Source organism: Scyliorhinus canicula, chromosome 1 (assembly GCF_902713615.1).
Source record: "Scyliorhinus canicula chromosome 1, sScyCan1.1, whole genome shotgun sequence".
Classification (NCBI taxonomy): domain Eukaryota; kingdom Metazoa; phylum Chordata; class Chondrichthyes; order Carcharhiniformes; family Scyliorhinidae; genus Scyliorhinus; species Scyliorhinus canicula.
The window spans coordinates 220674836-220690894 of record NC_052146.1 but is presented as its reverse complement, the minus strand read 5'-3'; positions in this window follow the sequence as shown (position 1 = coordinate 220690894).

The window sequence follows — 16059 nt, the reverse complement described above, 5'->3', positions numbered from 1 at the left end:
TAACTCACAATGCACCTCCCTAATTTCTATACCTGCATCATTCTTCTCCGTAGTGAACACAGATGCGAAGTATCCATTTAAAACCTCACTTATATCTTCCGTTTCCACACACAAATTGCCACGTTGGTCCCAAATGGGCCCTACTCTTAGAATCATAGAATCCCTACAGTGCAAAAAGAGGCCATTTGGCCCATTGAGTCTGCACCAAACCTTCGAATGAGAACTCTATTCATGTCCACTCCCCCGTCCATCCCATCCTATCCCCTTTATCCCATAACCTAATCTGCATATCCCTGGACACTAAGGAGCAATTTAGCATGGCCAATCCACCTAACCCGCACATCTTTGGACTACGAGGAAACTGGAGCACCCGGAGGAAACTCTTGCAGACACAGGGTGAACGTGCAGACTCCACACAGACTGTCACCTAAGGCCTGAATTGAACTCAGATTTCTGATGATGTGAGACAGCAGTGCTAACCACTGTGTCACTGTGCCACCTTGGTACTCTTACTCTGGTCAACCTCCTGCCCTTAATATACTTAGAAAATACCTTTGGATTTTCCTTTATTTTACCCTCCAGTTCTTTTTCATGCCCCTTCTTCGCTCTCCTTATTTCCTTAAGGAACCCCCTGCACTTTTTATACTCCACAAGAGCTTCCGCTGTTTTGAGCACTTGGCATCTGCCATAAGCGTCCCTTTTTTTTCCTTATCCAACCCTGGATATCCCTGCAATCCAGGATTCCCTGGACTTAAGGCTCCCACGCTTCACTATCATGGGAACATGTTTTCCATTTCCTTTTTGAATGAATCCCACTGCTCTGATGTACAGTTTCCTACAAGCAGCTGCTCCCAGTTAACTCTGGAGAGATCCTGTCCTATTTTATTAAAATTGCCCCTCCCCCAATTCAGAACATTAATTTCCCGCCTATCTTTGTCCCTTTCTATATCTACCTTAAATTTTACTCAGTTATGGTCACTGTTTCCAAAATGCTCCCCAACTGAAACTTCAACCATTTTCCCGGCTTTATTCCCTAAAACTAGATCCAGCACCGCTCCCTCCCTCATTGGATTTTCTCCACAAAAAACTCTCCTGGATGCATTTTAAGAACTCCGCTCCCTCTAAGCCTTTCACACTTTGACTATCTCTGTTAGTATTGGAGAAGTTGAAATCCCCTACTATTAGTACCCGAGTTTTCTTACAATTCTCAGAGATTTGCCTACATATCTGCCCTTCTATCTCTCCCTGGCTGTTGGAGGCTTCTGGTACACTCCCAGCAATGTGATCACCCCATTTTTGTTACTACGTTTTACATGTATGGCTTCATTTGAGGAACCTACTAAGATATTATCCCTGATTACTGCTGTGATGTTCTCCCTAATCAATAATGCAATTCCTCCTCTTTGACCTCCCCCTCTATCATGCCTGAAACCTCTATACCCTGGGATGTTCAGCTGCCAATCCTGCCCTTTTTTGATTTGATTTGATTTATTGTCACCTGTACCAAAGTACAGTGAAAAGTATTTTTCTGTGGCCGAAGAACGTACACAGTATGTACATAGTAGACAAAAAGAATAATCAACAGAGAACATTGACAAATGGCACATCAACAAAACAGTGATTGGTTACAGTGCGGAACAAGAGGCCAAATAAAGCAAATACATGAGCAAGAGCAGCATAGGGTGTTGTGAATAGTGTTCTTACAGGGAATAGATCAGTCTGAGGGAGAGTCGTTGAGAAGTCTTGTAGCTGTGTAGCTTCTTTGAACCAAGTTTCTGTGATTGAAATAGTCATAATTTCACGTGCTGATTAACACTCTGAGTTCATCATTCCTACCCGTCGGGCTCCTTGCATTGAAATAAATGCAGTTTGGCCTAATAGTCGTCCGATGTGCCCTATCATAACCCTGTCTGCTCTGCCCACTAGAATTACCTGTTTTATCCTCTATATTTGGCTCGATCTTCACACCCACTGTACTGTTACTTTGGATCCTATCCCCCTTTCAAATTAATTTAAACCCTGCCCTATTGCATGAATATCCCTGCTAGGATATTTGTCCCTCTCCAATTCAAGTGCAACTCATCCCGCCTATACATATCCCATCTGCCCAGAAGCAATCCAAATGATCCAAGTATCTAAAACTCTCCATCCTGCACCATCCCTCCAGCTACACGTTTATCTGACCTCTCCTCCTATTTCTATACTCACTCACCCTTGGCACAGGAAGTAATCCCAATATCACAACATTTGAGATCCTGGACGGCATTCTCCGGTCTCCGATGCTGAAACCCGTCCGGCGATTGACCTGAGAATCCACGTTGGCAGTGAAATCGGGGCGGTGCCGCTTTGGCGAGGCTCCAACCGAGTACGCTGCACACCCTATGGACTGCATCAGAACGTTTCCTGAGGCACTCCCCTGATGCTCCGCCCCCAACGGGTCATGTTCCCGACGGCGTGGGTCTCATAAGTTATTTTTTGTCGGGAACTCGGCGTGGCGGCTGCACACTGACTCCAACCAGCCACAGTCGGGGGAGAGCCGATCCTCGGTCAGGCTGGCGGGGGCTGGGGGCACTGATGGGTTGTCCAGTGGTGGCAAGCCTGGCCAAAGGGAGTCACTATTTGGCAGGCTGGTTCCATGCGCAGCTGGTGCCATGTTGCACGTGCGGCCGCTGCAGGCTACCGCCGTGCACATACGCGGCCACGGAACCAGCAATTCTCCGGCCGTATTGGCAGCTAGAGCTAGAGCTCTACGCTGCGTGCCTGCTAGCCCCCCCCCCCCCCCCAACCAGACAGGGGATCGGTGGCCATTTTACACCATTTTTCTGATCATAAAAGGCCACTGTTCTCACGCCAACGTCAGAACTAGGAGCAGGAGTAGGCAATTTAGCCTCCCGAGCTTAAACACCTTCAATGTGATCATGGCTGATCCCATCCTGGCCTCAACTCCACTGTTCTGCCTGTTCTCTATTACCCTTCAACCCATTACCAATTAAAAATCTGTCTAACTCCTCCTTAAATTTACTCATTGCCCCAGCAGCCACCGCACTCTGGATAGCGAATTCCACATATTCATGACCCTTTGGGGAAAGTAGTTACCTCTTATCCTGAAACTATGACCTCTTGTTCTAGAATGTCTCACAAGAAGAAGTATCCGCTCCACGTCTACTTTATCCACAACTTTTACATTTTTTACACCTCAATTTGATCTCCCCTCATTCTTCTAAACTTTAGAGAGCATAAACCTAAACGGTTCAATCTCTCTACATACGACAAACCCCTCATCTCTGGAATCAATCTAGTGAACCTCCTCTGAACTGCCTCCAATGCTAACAAGCAAAAGCACATATTAACTTAACCCAAAAAACTAAACTAAACCCCGTAACAGCCGACGGTGATTAACTCCTTAAAAAAGGAAATGAATGCCTGCCACCTCAGGGGTTAACCTTCCCCAAATGAATAAAAGGCATGAGGTCACCCAACCAAGCTGAGGCACTGGGTAGAGTAGGAGACCTCCACCCAAGCAGAACTCGTCTCGAGGCTAACAACGAGGCAAAGGCGAGGACGTCTGCCTTTACCCCCCTCTGAAGCACCAACAGGTCTGATACCCCAAAAATAGCCGGGTCCGAAGGGACTTCGCCAGCCGGCGTAAGTCCGCGCCTGCGCCGGAGCGTCAGCAGCTGCTGACGTCATCCCCGCGCATGCGCAGGGGATGGGTCACTTCCGCCTCACCTATGGTGAAGACCATGAAGGCAGAAGGAAAAGAGTGTGCCCACGGCACAGGCCCGCCCGCCGATCAATTGACCCCCTCACCGTGAACCTGACCTTCTTGAGGTACAAGAATTACATCAAATCACCCAGCCACAAAGTTGTGGGGGGGGGGGGTGGGGGGCAAATCACGTTCATATGTTTTGGTCCTGTCCAAAGCTGGAGGATTACTGGAAGAAGGATTACCCGATAGCAGGCCAGGCCACCGTGGGGACACCCCCCTGGGCCAGGTCGGCCCGAGTCCCCCTCCAGGACCCCGGAGCCCGCCCGCGCCGCCTGCTCCCGCCGGTAAGGTAGGTGGTTTGATTCACACCGGCGGGAGAGGGTTGTCAGCGGCGGCGGGGGGGGGGGGGGGGGGCTGCGGTCTGGCATTCCGCGATTCCCGCCCCCGCCAAATATCTGGTGGCGGAGAATTCGGGACACGGCGGGGGCGGGATTGACGCCCGCCCCCGGCAATTCTCTGACCTGGCCGGGGGGGGGAGGGGGGGGGGGGGGGGGATCGGAGAATCCCACCCCAGGAATCACCCAGTCACCATTAACGTATACAGTCCCCTTCCCCACAACCCTCCCAGCTTCCTCGCTAATGTTAGATGTGATCCATTTCTCGAAAGTGCAGAATGAATAACAACCATGAATTGTGGAACCCCTCCATCCTTCCTCTCAGTTCAAATGTAACCTTTTCAAGAGTCAAGAGTTCCAGCAGGTTCCCCCGCCACGCCAGGGCACAGGGTGGAGAGGTTGATCTTCATCCTAACAGGATTCGCCTTCGAGCGATCAACGAGGCAAAAGCTACAACATCTGCCTCCCCACCTGTTTCCAACCCTGGCCATCCGACACCCCGAATACGGCCTCCCGAGGGCCCAGGTCCAGTTTCACGTGCACCACTTTAGAGATTACCCTAAAAACCTCTTTCCAATAATCCTCCAGCTTTGGACAGGACCAAAACATATGAACGTGATTTGCCCCCCCCCACACCCAACAACATTGTGGCTGGGTGATTTGATGTAATCCTTGTACCTCAAGAAGATCAGGTTCACGGTGAGGGGGTCAATCGATGGATTCTATCGTAAATGGCAGCCATTTATATTGCACTTGAATTATCTGGCCACTGTTTAGTTGTTAGTGGGAGAGGGGGGGGGAGGGGGCAGGTGACTGAGGGAGGTACTGTTCTGGGTGACATTTCTGTTATTGGGATTGCAGGTACTGTTGTTGCTTGTATTTTTCTGATATATGTGTTGGTACTGTTGTGTCTTGTGAACCTTTTGATATAAAATGTTAAAATTTCAATTAAAATATTGTTGGGGTGAAAAAAAGAATTTAATGATGGGCGTTAATTCTATCCACCTAAGAAAATACTTTCAAGCACCGATCTGGAATAAACATAAGGATTGCCATCTATCCGTGCAAGAAAGTATCACATGTACTCAATACCACATGAAATCGTAGAGGCATTAAATTTATTTTAGACGCATTGCCAGACTCAGCGAAGCAGATCAGGAACTGGACCAATCGAGATCCACCTCTGTCCAACGTGAGGGAAAATACTTATAGGATGGGTAAATGAGCAAGTTTCCAAGGAAATCAAACCATTCTTTACACACAGGAATGAATTAAGTTGTCAGGATGGCATCATACTCTGAGGAGCAAGAGTAATCCTTCCTGTACCAGGCAGAGAGCTCATTCTTAACTGAACTGCCTGGTGCTCATCCTGGCATTTCTAGCAGTCGTGTGTGGCGGCCTAGTATTGATGCTGGTATAGAGAAGCTATCGTACCACTCCACAAAAGAAAAAGTACCACTCCACTAGCAGAACTGTTAATGAAACATCGCCTCAGAATGAGACTGAGCCTCGTGTTTCTAAATTTGCCAGTGAGGGTAGAGGCCAGCCAAAGTAATCAGAAAGAAAGCTAGGATTCACACTGTACGGTACGATCATTTATGGTAAATTATGGTAAATGATCATTGACGGTAAATTATCGTAAATGAAGCCACAGACCCAGTTGGATCCCAGGGATTATTATCTCTGAGACCATATCCCTTTCGTATCAAATGGTCGTGGAGGGACAGTTCATTGTAAACATGTGGATCTCTTGAGGAGTAGAGAGACGCTTCAGCAGTCAGTGTTGCCATGAAGAATTGTTTTTGAATCTTTAAGCATCGAAATACCTGATCAACTGGTTATCACCATAACTGGTGGCTCTGTGGAAGCATAGAGTGATGAATTGCCTGTGCCAGAAAAGGTACCCATTATTCCAGTTCCTGTTAATGTCGCTCCTGTGGAAGCATCTCAGACAACACAATTACGTCGATCTAAAAGAAACAGAAAATCTCCTCGAAGACTCAATTTATAATTGTCAACCTATGCATATAATACTTAGTTAATATTTTGGACTAAATTAATTAGTTTTTCAACATTGTATAATGGTCTTAAAGGGGGAGAGATGTGGTGATTGTCTCTTTAAGGGCAACACAGCAGAGTAAGGATCACATGGCCTGTGTGACTAATTGGGATTCAGTGTGGAATCACCCATTGATGAGAGAGTATTTTAGTTAAAGTAAGAATTGATATCGGAAGAAATAGATTTTGTGGGGTAAGAAAAAGCTACAATGATGGGATGCCGGACTTTCTTCACCCATACTCCATTCAGCAGCACAATGTCACCTCCTAGGTTAGGGGTCGGTATCCCATTTTTATCTGAAAAGGCTGTTACAAAAAAAAGAATAAAATATAAACTATGTAGAGCCATGAGACTTAGAAAAATAAAGAATAGGTACAAGAATACCTCGAGGAAAATATTGTTAATCAAGAATCTAAGAAATATTATGCAATTAACCCGTGCCTCACGGGGCCTCACGGTAGCATGGTGGTTAGCATCAATGCTTCACAGCTCCAGTGGTCCCAGGTTCGATTCCCGGCTGGGTCATTGTCTGTGTGGAGTCTGCACGTCCTCCCCGTTTGTGCGTGGGTTTCCTCCGGGTGCTCCGGTTTCCTCCCACAGTCCAAAGATGTGCGGGTTAGGTGGATTGGCCATGATAAATTGCCCGTAGTGTAAGGTTAATGGGGGGATTGTTGGGTTACCGGGTATACGGGTTACGTGGGTTTAAGTAGGGTGATCATTGCTCGGCACAACATCGAGGGCCGAAGGGCCTGTTCTGTGCTGTACTGTTCTATGTTCTATGTTCTAATACAGAAAATGAAATTGTTTTAACTTTTCTCTGCCTCTTATCAGAACGACTACTGTTTCTATTGAATTTCTTACACCCAATGCTGTATATAGGTCACACAAAAATCCAGATTTTATCTCAGGAATTGGAAAAATGATTAATTTTGCTTTCAAATTTGAATCTTGATTAACTTCGAATCTTAAATTTACTTTTAACTATATCAATTTTATTTCCTGTGGAATCATAACACATTTTCTTTCACAACTAAGATAGTTTTCCCCAAAGATTTGGAGCTTTGCTAATTTGCTGCATTGAAGTTAACTGCACTGTTTGATTTGAGCATGTTAAGGTAGAAAGTCAGTAAAAGATGCTGAATATGTCTAGGTCTTAGATTAATTAATGCAACGATGACATGAATCATAGAATCACAGAATTTACAGTGCAGAAGGAGGCCATTCGGCCCATCGAGTCTGCACCGGCCTTTGGGAAGAGCCTTACTTAAGCCCACGCCTCCACCCTATCCCTGTAACCCAGTAACCCGGCCATGGACAAATGGAAGGTTTTAATTTAGCTGCTGGGGTTGAATGAAGTGCATTGTAAGAAAGAATGAGTCCTCTTAAAATATTGCTCATTTTTATTTTTCAAGAACCAGATAGGATGACAACATTGATCACAAAATGTCACCACACAGGAGCTGCGAATGAGATGTTAAAGAGCTCAGTGCAGCTCTGGAGCAGCAGTTTGACCATTCCTGTCTTCTGTCAAACTCCATGAATGTTGCTGGGATCTTACTTGCTGGAATTGCTGGTAAGGTTAGATGTGCTGTGGGCAGCTGCGTGGTTCTTTGCCCCACTGTATGTCTGTCATGAAAAATACATAGAATTTTTTTGTATTTCAATTATTAATTGCATTGCTCCAAGAATAGAAATAGTGGTTAACCTTCCTGTGTAGTCACATGACTGAGCTTATAGTAGGCCAGATCTTGCAAGTTTGAATTGCATAACTAAGGGGAAGGAGAAATAATGTGCTCAGCTTTTGTAAATGTGTTTTGTAAACTGCAAAGTGACCATTGAATTCAGTGATATGAAGATAAAACAGATAGAAAACACTGCCAAATTATTGCTCAGGGACAGGAGTCTAGTCAATAGTAAAAAAGGAAGCTGGAGGTAAGATGGAACTCGTGATTGGGTTTTCTATGAAATTCAACCTGATAAGCACTTACCATGGCTTAGCACAAGTTTTGAAACACTTCCTGTGTCTTTCGTGAAGTTGAATCTTGTACAGTTTCAATTTGAAAAATGCAGCTACACAGTTGAGAACCTTTGGAAGGCTCCCTGCTCTGTTGAAATGCACAATTGTTAGTGAGTACTGTGGGTGTTAATACAGTGCTTTTTTTCTCGGTAACAAAGGGCGCGATTCTCCCGAGTCACGAAGACTCGGGAAGCTGGCGTCAAAAACGGGCGGGTTTGACGCCAGCCTCCGCCCCCCCGACCGGGAACCGATTCTGCTCCCCGGTCGGGGCTAGTACCGCGCGGCCGTGAACTCCGGCATCGCGGGCTTAACGAATTTCGTTAAGCCCGCTAGCCAGAGTTAGCGACGGCTGATGCGTCAGATGACGTCAGCCACGCATGCGCGGATTGGACGACTCCAACCCGCGTATGCGCGGATGACGTCATCACGCATATGCATGAAACCCGCGCATGCGCGGGCCGGTATGCCCCTCAGCTGCCCCGCGAATGGATACAGCGGGGCGGCGGAGGAAGAAAGAGTGCGCGGGGTAAGTACCCGCTGCCCGCGATTGGTGCCCACCGATCGCGGGCCCATGGCACCCTTGGCACGGCCGTGGTACTGCCGTGCCAATCGGTGCCATGGTTCCCCAGATCGGGACTTTACAGCCGTTTTTACAAGCGGTCAGACCAGGTGTGATTTACGTTCATAAAAACGGCCGTAAAGGCCTTGGAATTCGGCCCATCGGCCAGGGGTGAATAGCTGCTCGCCGTAAAAAAATGGCGGGCAGCGATTCATGTCGGGAGGCGGGCGTGGGGGGGGAGAATAGCGGGAGGGCGTCGGACCAGCGTGTCCGTAAAAATTTACGCCGCCCGCTATTCTCCGCCCCGTCGTGAGTGCGGAGAATCGCGCCCAAAGCTTTTAATTAGCATCACTGGGAGTCAGTAGTCTGTGGGTTCAATTCCCAACATGTGTAAATGGAGTAAACCATTCAGCACCAGGTGCCTGATTCGCTAATCAATTAGATTGTGGCCGATCAGTACCTCAGGTCAATTTGATTGCCTTTATTTGTTTAGATCAGTCCTAAACTCAAGGGAATGTGAATAAAGTTTAAGCTATGTGGTGAATGTGTAACCACTATAATTCACACTGTACATTACTGTATTCCTGTGGGCTCCATCTGTGAGCCGTTGCACGGCTTTGCCCACAGGGGGAGATGAGGAGCATGTACAGGGCTCCGCCCTTGGCTCCGCCCCCAGCAGGTAGTATAAGTGCTGCGGTCCTGCGAGTCCGCCCTCAGTTCAGCATAGTCGCAGGCAGGCTCAGTTGTAAGTCGATTAAAGCCACAGTTTACTTCAACTCGTGTCTCTGAATGAATTGATGGTCGCATCAAGCTACATGTCCAGAAAAGTTAAAACTTTTTTGCTCATATTATTCTATTAAATCTGTGCTGCAGCCTGTCCAAATTATATCTTTCCTCAGGTATGATGGCCAAATCTGAACACATGACTCCAAAGAGGGCCAACCAAGGTTCTACATACCTGAAGCATTACTTTCACATTTTTGTTTTTCAAACTTACTCTCGATAAGTTGGGCTTTTTTTGCTGACTTTTTATAACCACTCATTGCCTGGACACCAAATAAATTTTACTCCATAGTTCCCAGTTTTTCATGATCAAGTAAATATTCTGATTTGTTTTTTCTTGGATCCATGGTGAACTGCCAAGTTTGGCAGTTGGAAAGCTGAGTTTTGGGGCATGGGAGCCACCATTCGTAACCTACCAGCAGTCATTCAAATCGATATTTTTGAAAACGCAAAATACTGCAGATGGTGGAAATCTGAATTGAAAACGGAAAATGTTTTGTAAAAACTCAGCCAGTCTGGCAGCATCTGCGTAGAGAAACAGACTTAACATTTTGGGTTAACTCTTCTTCAGAGCACTTCAAATCGGGTTGACTGCCATCCAAACTTTGTGTACCCACATCATCTGCGTGATAGTGGTGCTAATGGTGCACCTTCTGGTGCTGCTGTGTGTTGCTGGTGAACTCGACACACAGCAAGAGCTTTGCTTGCAGACCATGTGGGACAGTCAGTTTACTCTCCTTAAGGAAAGGCTGCATCATAAAGGTAATATGCACAGAAAGATTGATGTAGTGCCGGCCACCCCTCCCCAATCTCCTTCTCTCAAACATGGAATAACCCCACCCCCACACAGATCAACCCCCTCCCCACGCAAAGATCTACCCCAATTCAACATTCCCCCCAGGCAACACCCCTTCCACACACCTCCCGCACAGCAACCCCCGCACAAGAGCCACACGGAAAATCCCCACGCAACACCCCCATGCAACACCCTGTGCAACAGCCGCACGGAAAATCCCCACGCAACACCCCCCCCCCCCCACACACAACACCCCTTCTATGCAACATCCCCCATGCAACATTCATCGCACAACTGCCACATGGAAAATCCCCACGGAAGACCACCAAGCAACAACCCCCACACAACACCCCCTACATGCAACACCTCCTCAATGCAAACCCACCAAGCAACAACCCCCACACAACACCCCCTACATGCAACACCTCCTCAATGCAAACCCACCAAGCAACAACCCCCACACAACACCCCCTACATGCAACACCTCCTCAATGCAAACCCACCAAGCAACAACCCCCACACAACACCCCCTACATGCAACACCTCCTCAATGCAAACCCTCCAAGCAACAACCACATGCAACACCCCAATGCAACACCGTTCCATGCAACAGCTCCCTCATGCAACACCGTTCCATGCAGCATCTCCCTCATGCAACACCGTGCTATGCAACACCCTCCATGCAACACCACCACACACAACATCCCCTCCGCCAAGCAATACCTCTCCCTCACAACACCTGTCCCACGCAACACACCTCCCTTGCAACACCCCTCCCATACAACATCTCCCCAGGCAACACCCCCCACATACACAACACCCCCCACACAAAACCCTCCCACACAACACCCCCCATGGAACACCACCCAACACAACACCCCCATGCAACATACACCCATGCAACAACCTCATGCAACACCCCCCATGCAACACCTCCCATGAAAGACCCCCATGCAACACCTCCCAAGCAACACCACCCATGCAACACCCCCATGCAACACTCCCCATGCAATACCCCCCATGCAACATCATCCCAAACACCCCATGCAACAAACTCTTAGCAACAACCCTTGCAATACACCTCATGCAACCCCCCCCCCCACACACACACACAACACCCCCCCCCCCACATGCAACAACTCCCCATGCAACACCATTCACACAAAACGCCTCTTCCCCAATTCATCCCCCTCCAGCACTGCCCCCTGGCACTTTTCCCAATGCTGCTCGGGTAGTGCCAGGCGGTATTGCTGGGAGGGCAGAGGATATGACCCTCTTCCTCCCGAGTGATGCACTCACCAGACCTCCTCTGATGGGTTCTGCTCGCCAAATGTACACAGTGGGAAATCTGTCGTGATTCACATTAGCGTGCCCTCACACCAATGTGAACAAATTATGTAATGGGGATAGGTTATGAGGCATAGAGGCCTGATAATGAGATTTAAATGTCTGCTAATGGGGATCCCAACGTTCAATGTTGGGTTTCCCATTACATCATTGTGAGAATTCCTGGGGGCAATCACAACGGCAAATCCCACTGGCATATATTTGGGCCTCTCACGGGATTTTCTGCTCCCACTGCCGATCCTGCTTGCCGAAAGCAGGAGCGGAAAATCCCCCCCCCCCCCCCCCCCACCACCTATTGTTCCATAGTGAGCAGAATTCCCTTAAGGACCAGCTTCGGAACAGATTCTCAGGAAGATTAATTCCCTGAGTTTGGCTCTGAGGATCTGCCAGTCATGCTGCAAGAATCAAATGACAGGTAGTCAACATCAGTGAATGCATCTTCATGTGACTTTTTTCTTACATTCTGCTTCTCTTAGATGTAAATGAACTAATCACACAAGAGGATTTGTGAAACAATAATGCGGTTTCTTTATTGGAAGATAAGACTATATACAGATAATGATCACTGTGTTCTATGTGTAGTACATCTGATTTCTACCACTGCTGCTTATAGGTCTCCTTCATGTCATGGGACTAATGCATTTTATCCTGTCGAGGTAGCTAATGATTGATGGCAGTTTAAGAGACAGTGCCTTAAATGTGTATGCAATACAAATCACAAATTTCTGGGGTTTTTTCTTACTAAAGGTTTAGCCTTAAAGAATCAAACTACTTACGTTAAAGCAGAATAAAATAATATTGTGTCTGCATGCTCTTTAACACAGAGGAATAAATTTACAAATCTCGGAAACATATTAGCAGTTTGCTTATTCATCCATGTTAGTCACGGAGATCATTGCTGGAAACTGCTGTACATTTTCAGAACTGCTGGTTTGGGTGTTTGTGTTGCATCTTAGACAGACTGTGTTCTAGTCACAATAAGTTGTTTCTCGTTTTAGTACTGTTCTGAATTGGCATCTGTTCCATCACACTGTCATTTCATTTGGTGTTTGTACTTGATAAGACCTTGGTACTAGGTATCTGCTGACGACTTCTGCTGGATTCCATGTATCATCAGTTGGGTGTTGTACTTGTGTTATGTACTCTGGGATAACACAGGCTGCAACTGGATGCAGCTTTAACCAAAAGATACTCCAGACCTTGAAGTTCGTTCAATCTGATTTATTGAACCAGTAGCGCAGTTAGCACAGTTCTCTATGAGTTCGACTCTCTGCTAACCTAAGTGTGGTTACTCTGTCTGACTGAGCCAGACTAGCTCTTAGCCACGTGCTGGAGGTGTGATACTGAACATACACCCTGACTCACTCTGTAGATGTTCATTAGTGGAAAGAGGCGGAGTTTGAGCGCCTCGTGCTGTTATAGTGAGATACCACCCCTGAGTGTCCTGCCTGATCATTGGTCATGTCCTGTTCTCTGTGTTCATTAGCTGCCTGGCTGTGCCTGTCTGTATATCATTATCTGCATGTCTGCATATCATGACAGTACTCAAACTTTCTCTCCAATGTTCAGGATGGATAATTTATTAGTAATAGGCGCATTTCACCTTCCCCCTATTTTGCGTGTAATGCCCCACATGCTCCTGGGAGTACTGATACATGATGACTGGGGAGGTTAGTTCACACTTGTCTGCTGAAAATCAATTCTGCACTGGCTCTGCAGTAGCTTGAAGATCAGGATGGGTATGTGTATTGAGTTCATATACAGCCTATTGGCTGATGATCTGCATTACGGAATTAGGTGGTCTTACCCCAGTGTAAGCAATGCGTTTCCAATGGCGATCCTTGTGGTCTGTGGCCCTTGTCAATGGCTTGACAATGCCAAAAATGCTGACCAAGAACTGAGGCAAGGAATACTGCTAACATATATTCAAGGAAGAGGTGAAATTTACAACCATGAATTGAAGGAAGAAAAGAGATGAATAATATGAAAAGAGATGAATAATAATCTATCTGTTGGATAGATTCCACTTTTAACTTTGTCCCGCTTTGTTCAACCAGCGTCCATTCTGTTCTTGACTCTGCCGTAACCCATCGAGAAACGGAGTCACATTGGCCCCCTCAAATGGCTCTTCTCTTACCTTATTCAAGGTATACCTCAACTCCCATTTGCACATCTATTCAGTTCACGGAAGCAGCCAGAAAGGACGCGTAAGGAACTAAAGATTTATTCACAGGAGAATGAAGACGCTATGTACAGTAGTCCCAGAATGGACTGCCCATGCCCAGCCCACACTTGGCCCAGGGTTTTTAATATTCTGGTTTGCTCTGCCGCTGATGAGGGAGCTCCACCCCTCAGCAAGGAAGCTCGTACTCCATGAAACTCACGGGGGACCTAATTGGGGCGTCGTGTAGGTTACCACTCTCCATCCACATCTGCCCCCCCCCCCCCCTCCCCGTCCATCTGTCAGTCCGTCCGTCCGTCCATAAATGCATCTGACAAAGCAGGGTGCGGAGGAGGAGCCCTGCACCTCTTCGCCCATGACTGGTCTTCAGGAGACGCATTTCTGGCAACATCCAGTGGTGGTGCCTCCATCTCGGAGTCTGAATCCTCAGCTTCCGGCATCTTGACGTTGAAACCCCTGTGGAACAGCGCCTGTAGCAATGGCAGCATCAGGTTGTCTGGGGCTGCACAGGGTCCTCCAAAAAGGCATTGCACAATACGAAGCTCCTACTGCAGAGATGATCAAGGTGCCTATTTGACACCCAGTCCCACACACGAACCCTGTACAACTCTGTTGAACAGGACAGGGCATGATTGGTAGGGCAATGCCCCAGCTGCTGCTGTTCATGGCGTATTTTCCCACCAATAGCAGGTAACACTGGGCTGAGGCGAGTCTGAAGCTGACAACCTGTAAGAAGTTCTCCCGGTGCTACGCCAGTGGCGGCGTGCGGTGTGGTGCATTATCAGTAAAGGAAGTGCGCCAAACGCTTGTCGAGGGACCCCGTGGCCTGCTCGTTCATTCCACACCTGAATGTCTGGACCGCCCGTTCGGTCAAACCATTGGAAGCGGGATGATATGGGGCAGTGTGTATGTGGCGTACTCCATTGGTCCTCATGAAATTATTGAACTCCACACTAGTAAACGGCGTTCCGTTGTCAGAGAACAGTACCTCCGGAATGCCGTGTGGACTAAACGAGAGCCTGAGCTTTTCAACGGTCACCCTCACAGTTGTCGATGACATCCAGTGGACGTTCAGCCCTTTGAGTGGGTGTCGATAATAGGGTGGAAAATGGACCCCTGGAAAGGGCTGGAAAAATCTTTTTGGACAAGGGTGGTATCATGACCGGTACAGGCTTGGAGGGCCGAAGGGCCTCTTCCTGTGCTGTATTGTTCTTTGTTCTCTTTTAAATAGGCATGTCTAGGTGAGGAATTAAATTAGTATTTTGCATCTGTGTTCACCATGGAGAAGGATGTTGCAGGTATAGAAAGCAGGGAGGGGACTGCAATATAATTGAGCAGATCTGTATTGAGAGGGAGGGGGTGTTAATGATTCGAGCGGTTTAAAAATGGCCAATGCAAGATGAGATGCATGCCAGGCTGCTGTGTGAGGCAAGGGAGGAGATTGCAAGGGCACTGATGCTGTTTTCAAATCCTCCTGGCCACAGGAGACGTACCAGAGGTCAGCTAACATGGGACAATTATTCAAGAAGGAAATTGAGGGAAAACCTAATAAATACATGCCAGTGAATCTGTGGTGAATGTATTCATCATAATGCATGCATGATACCATAACCTGTAACCTATGACCTGGAAGTGGTGATATGAACTGCTTCCAGGTACTGTACTGTAACCCCGGTATGGCTCCGCCCACACCGGGACCATATATAGGCCGGCCTCTTGTGGGCGGCATCCGTCTGTACTACTGACTCTGGCTAGGCAAGTTCATGACTAATAAAGCCTACTGTTCACTTGCTCTCTCTGCCTCACTGTGAATTGAAGGTATATCAGAGTCTGACATCACTGGTAAGGAAATTATTGGAAAGAATTCTGAGGGACAGAATTGATCTCCACTTGGTGAGGCAAGGATTAATCAACGACAGTCAGCATGGCTTTGTCATGAGAGATGGGCTGGAATTCTCCGGCCGTTGCAATTCTTTTTTCCTGCCGGCAGCGCACCTGCGCCTCTGGGGTTCCCAGCAACATGGGGTGGCTTCAGTGGGAAATCCCATTGACAAGAGGTGGAAGCATAGAATCCCACCACTACAAAATGGCTGCTGCTGAGAAACAAGCAGCTGGGGGATTGGAGAATCCCCCCTCATGTCCAACAAATTTAATTGAATTGTTTGAGGAGATGACTAGGTGGGTCGATAAGGGCAGTGCAGTTGATGTAATC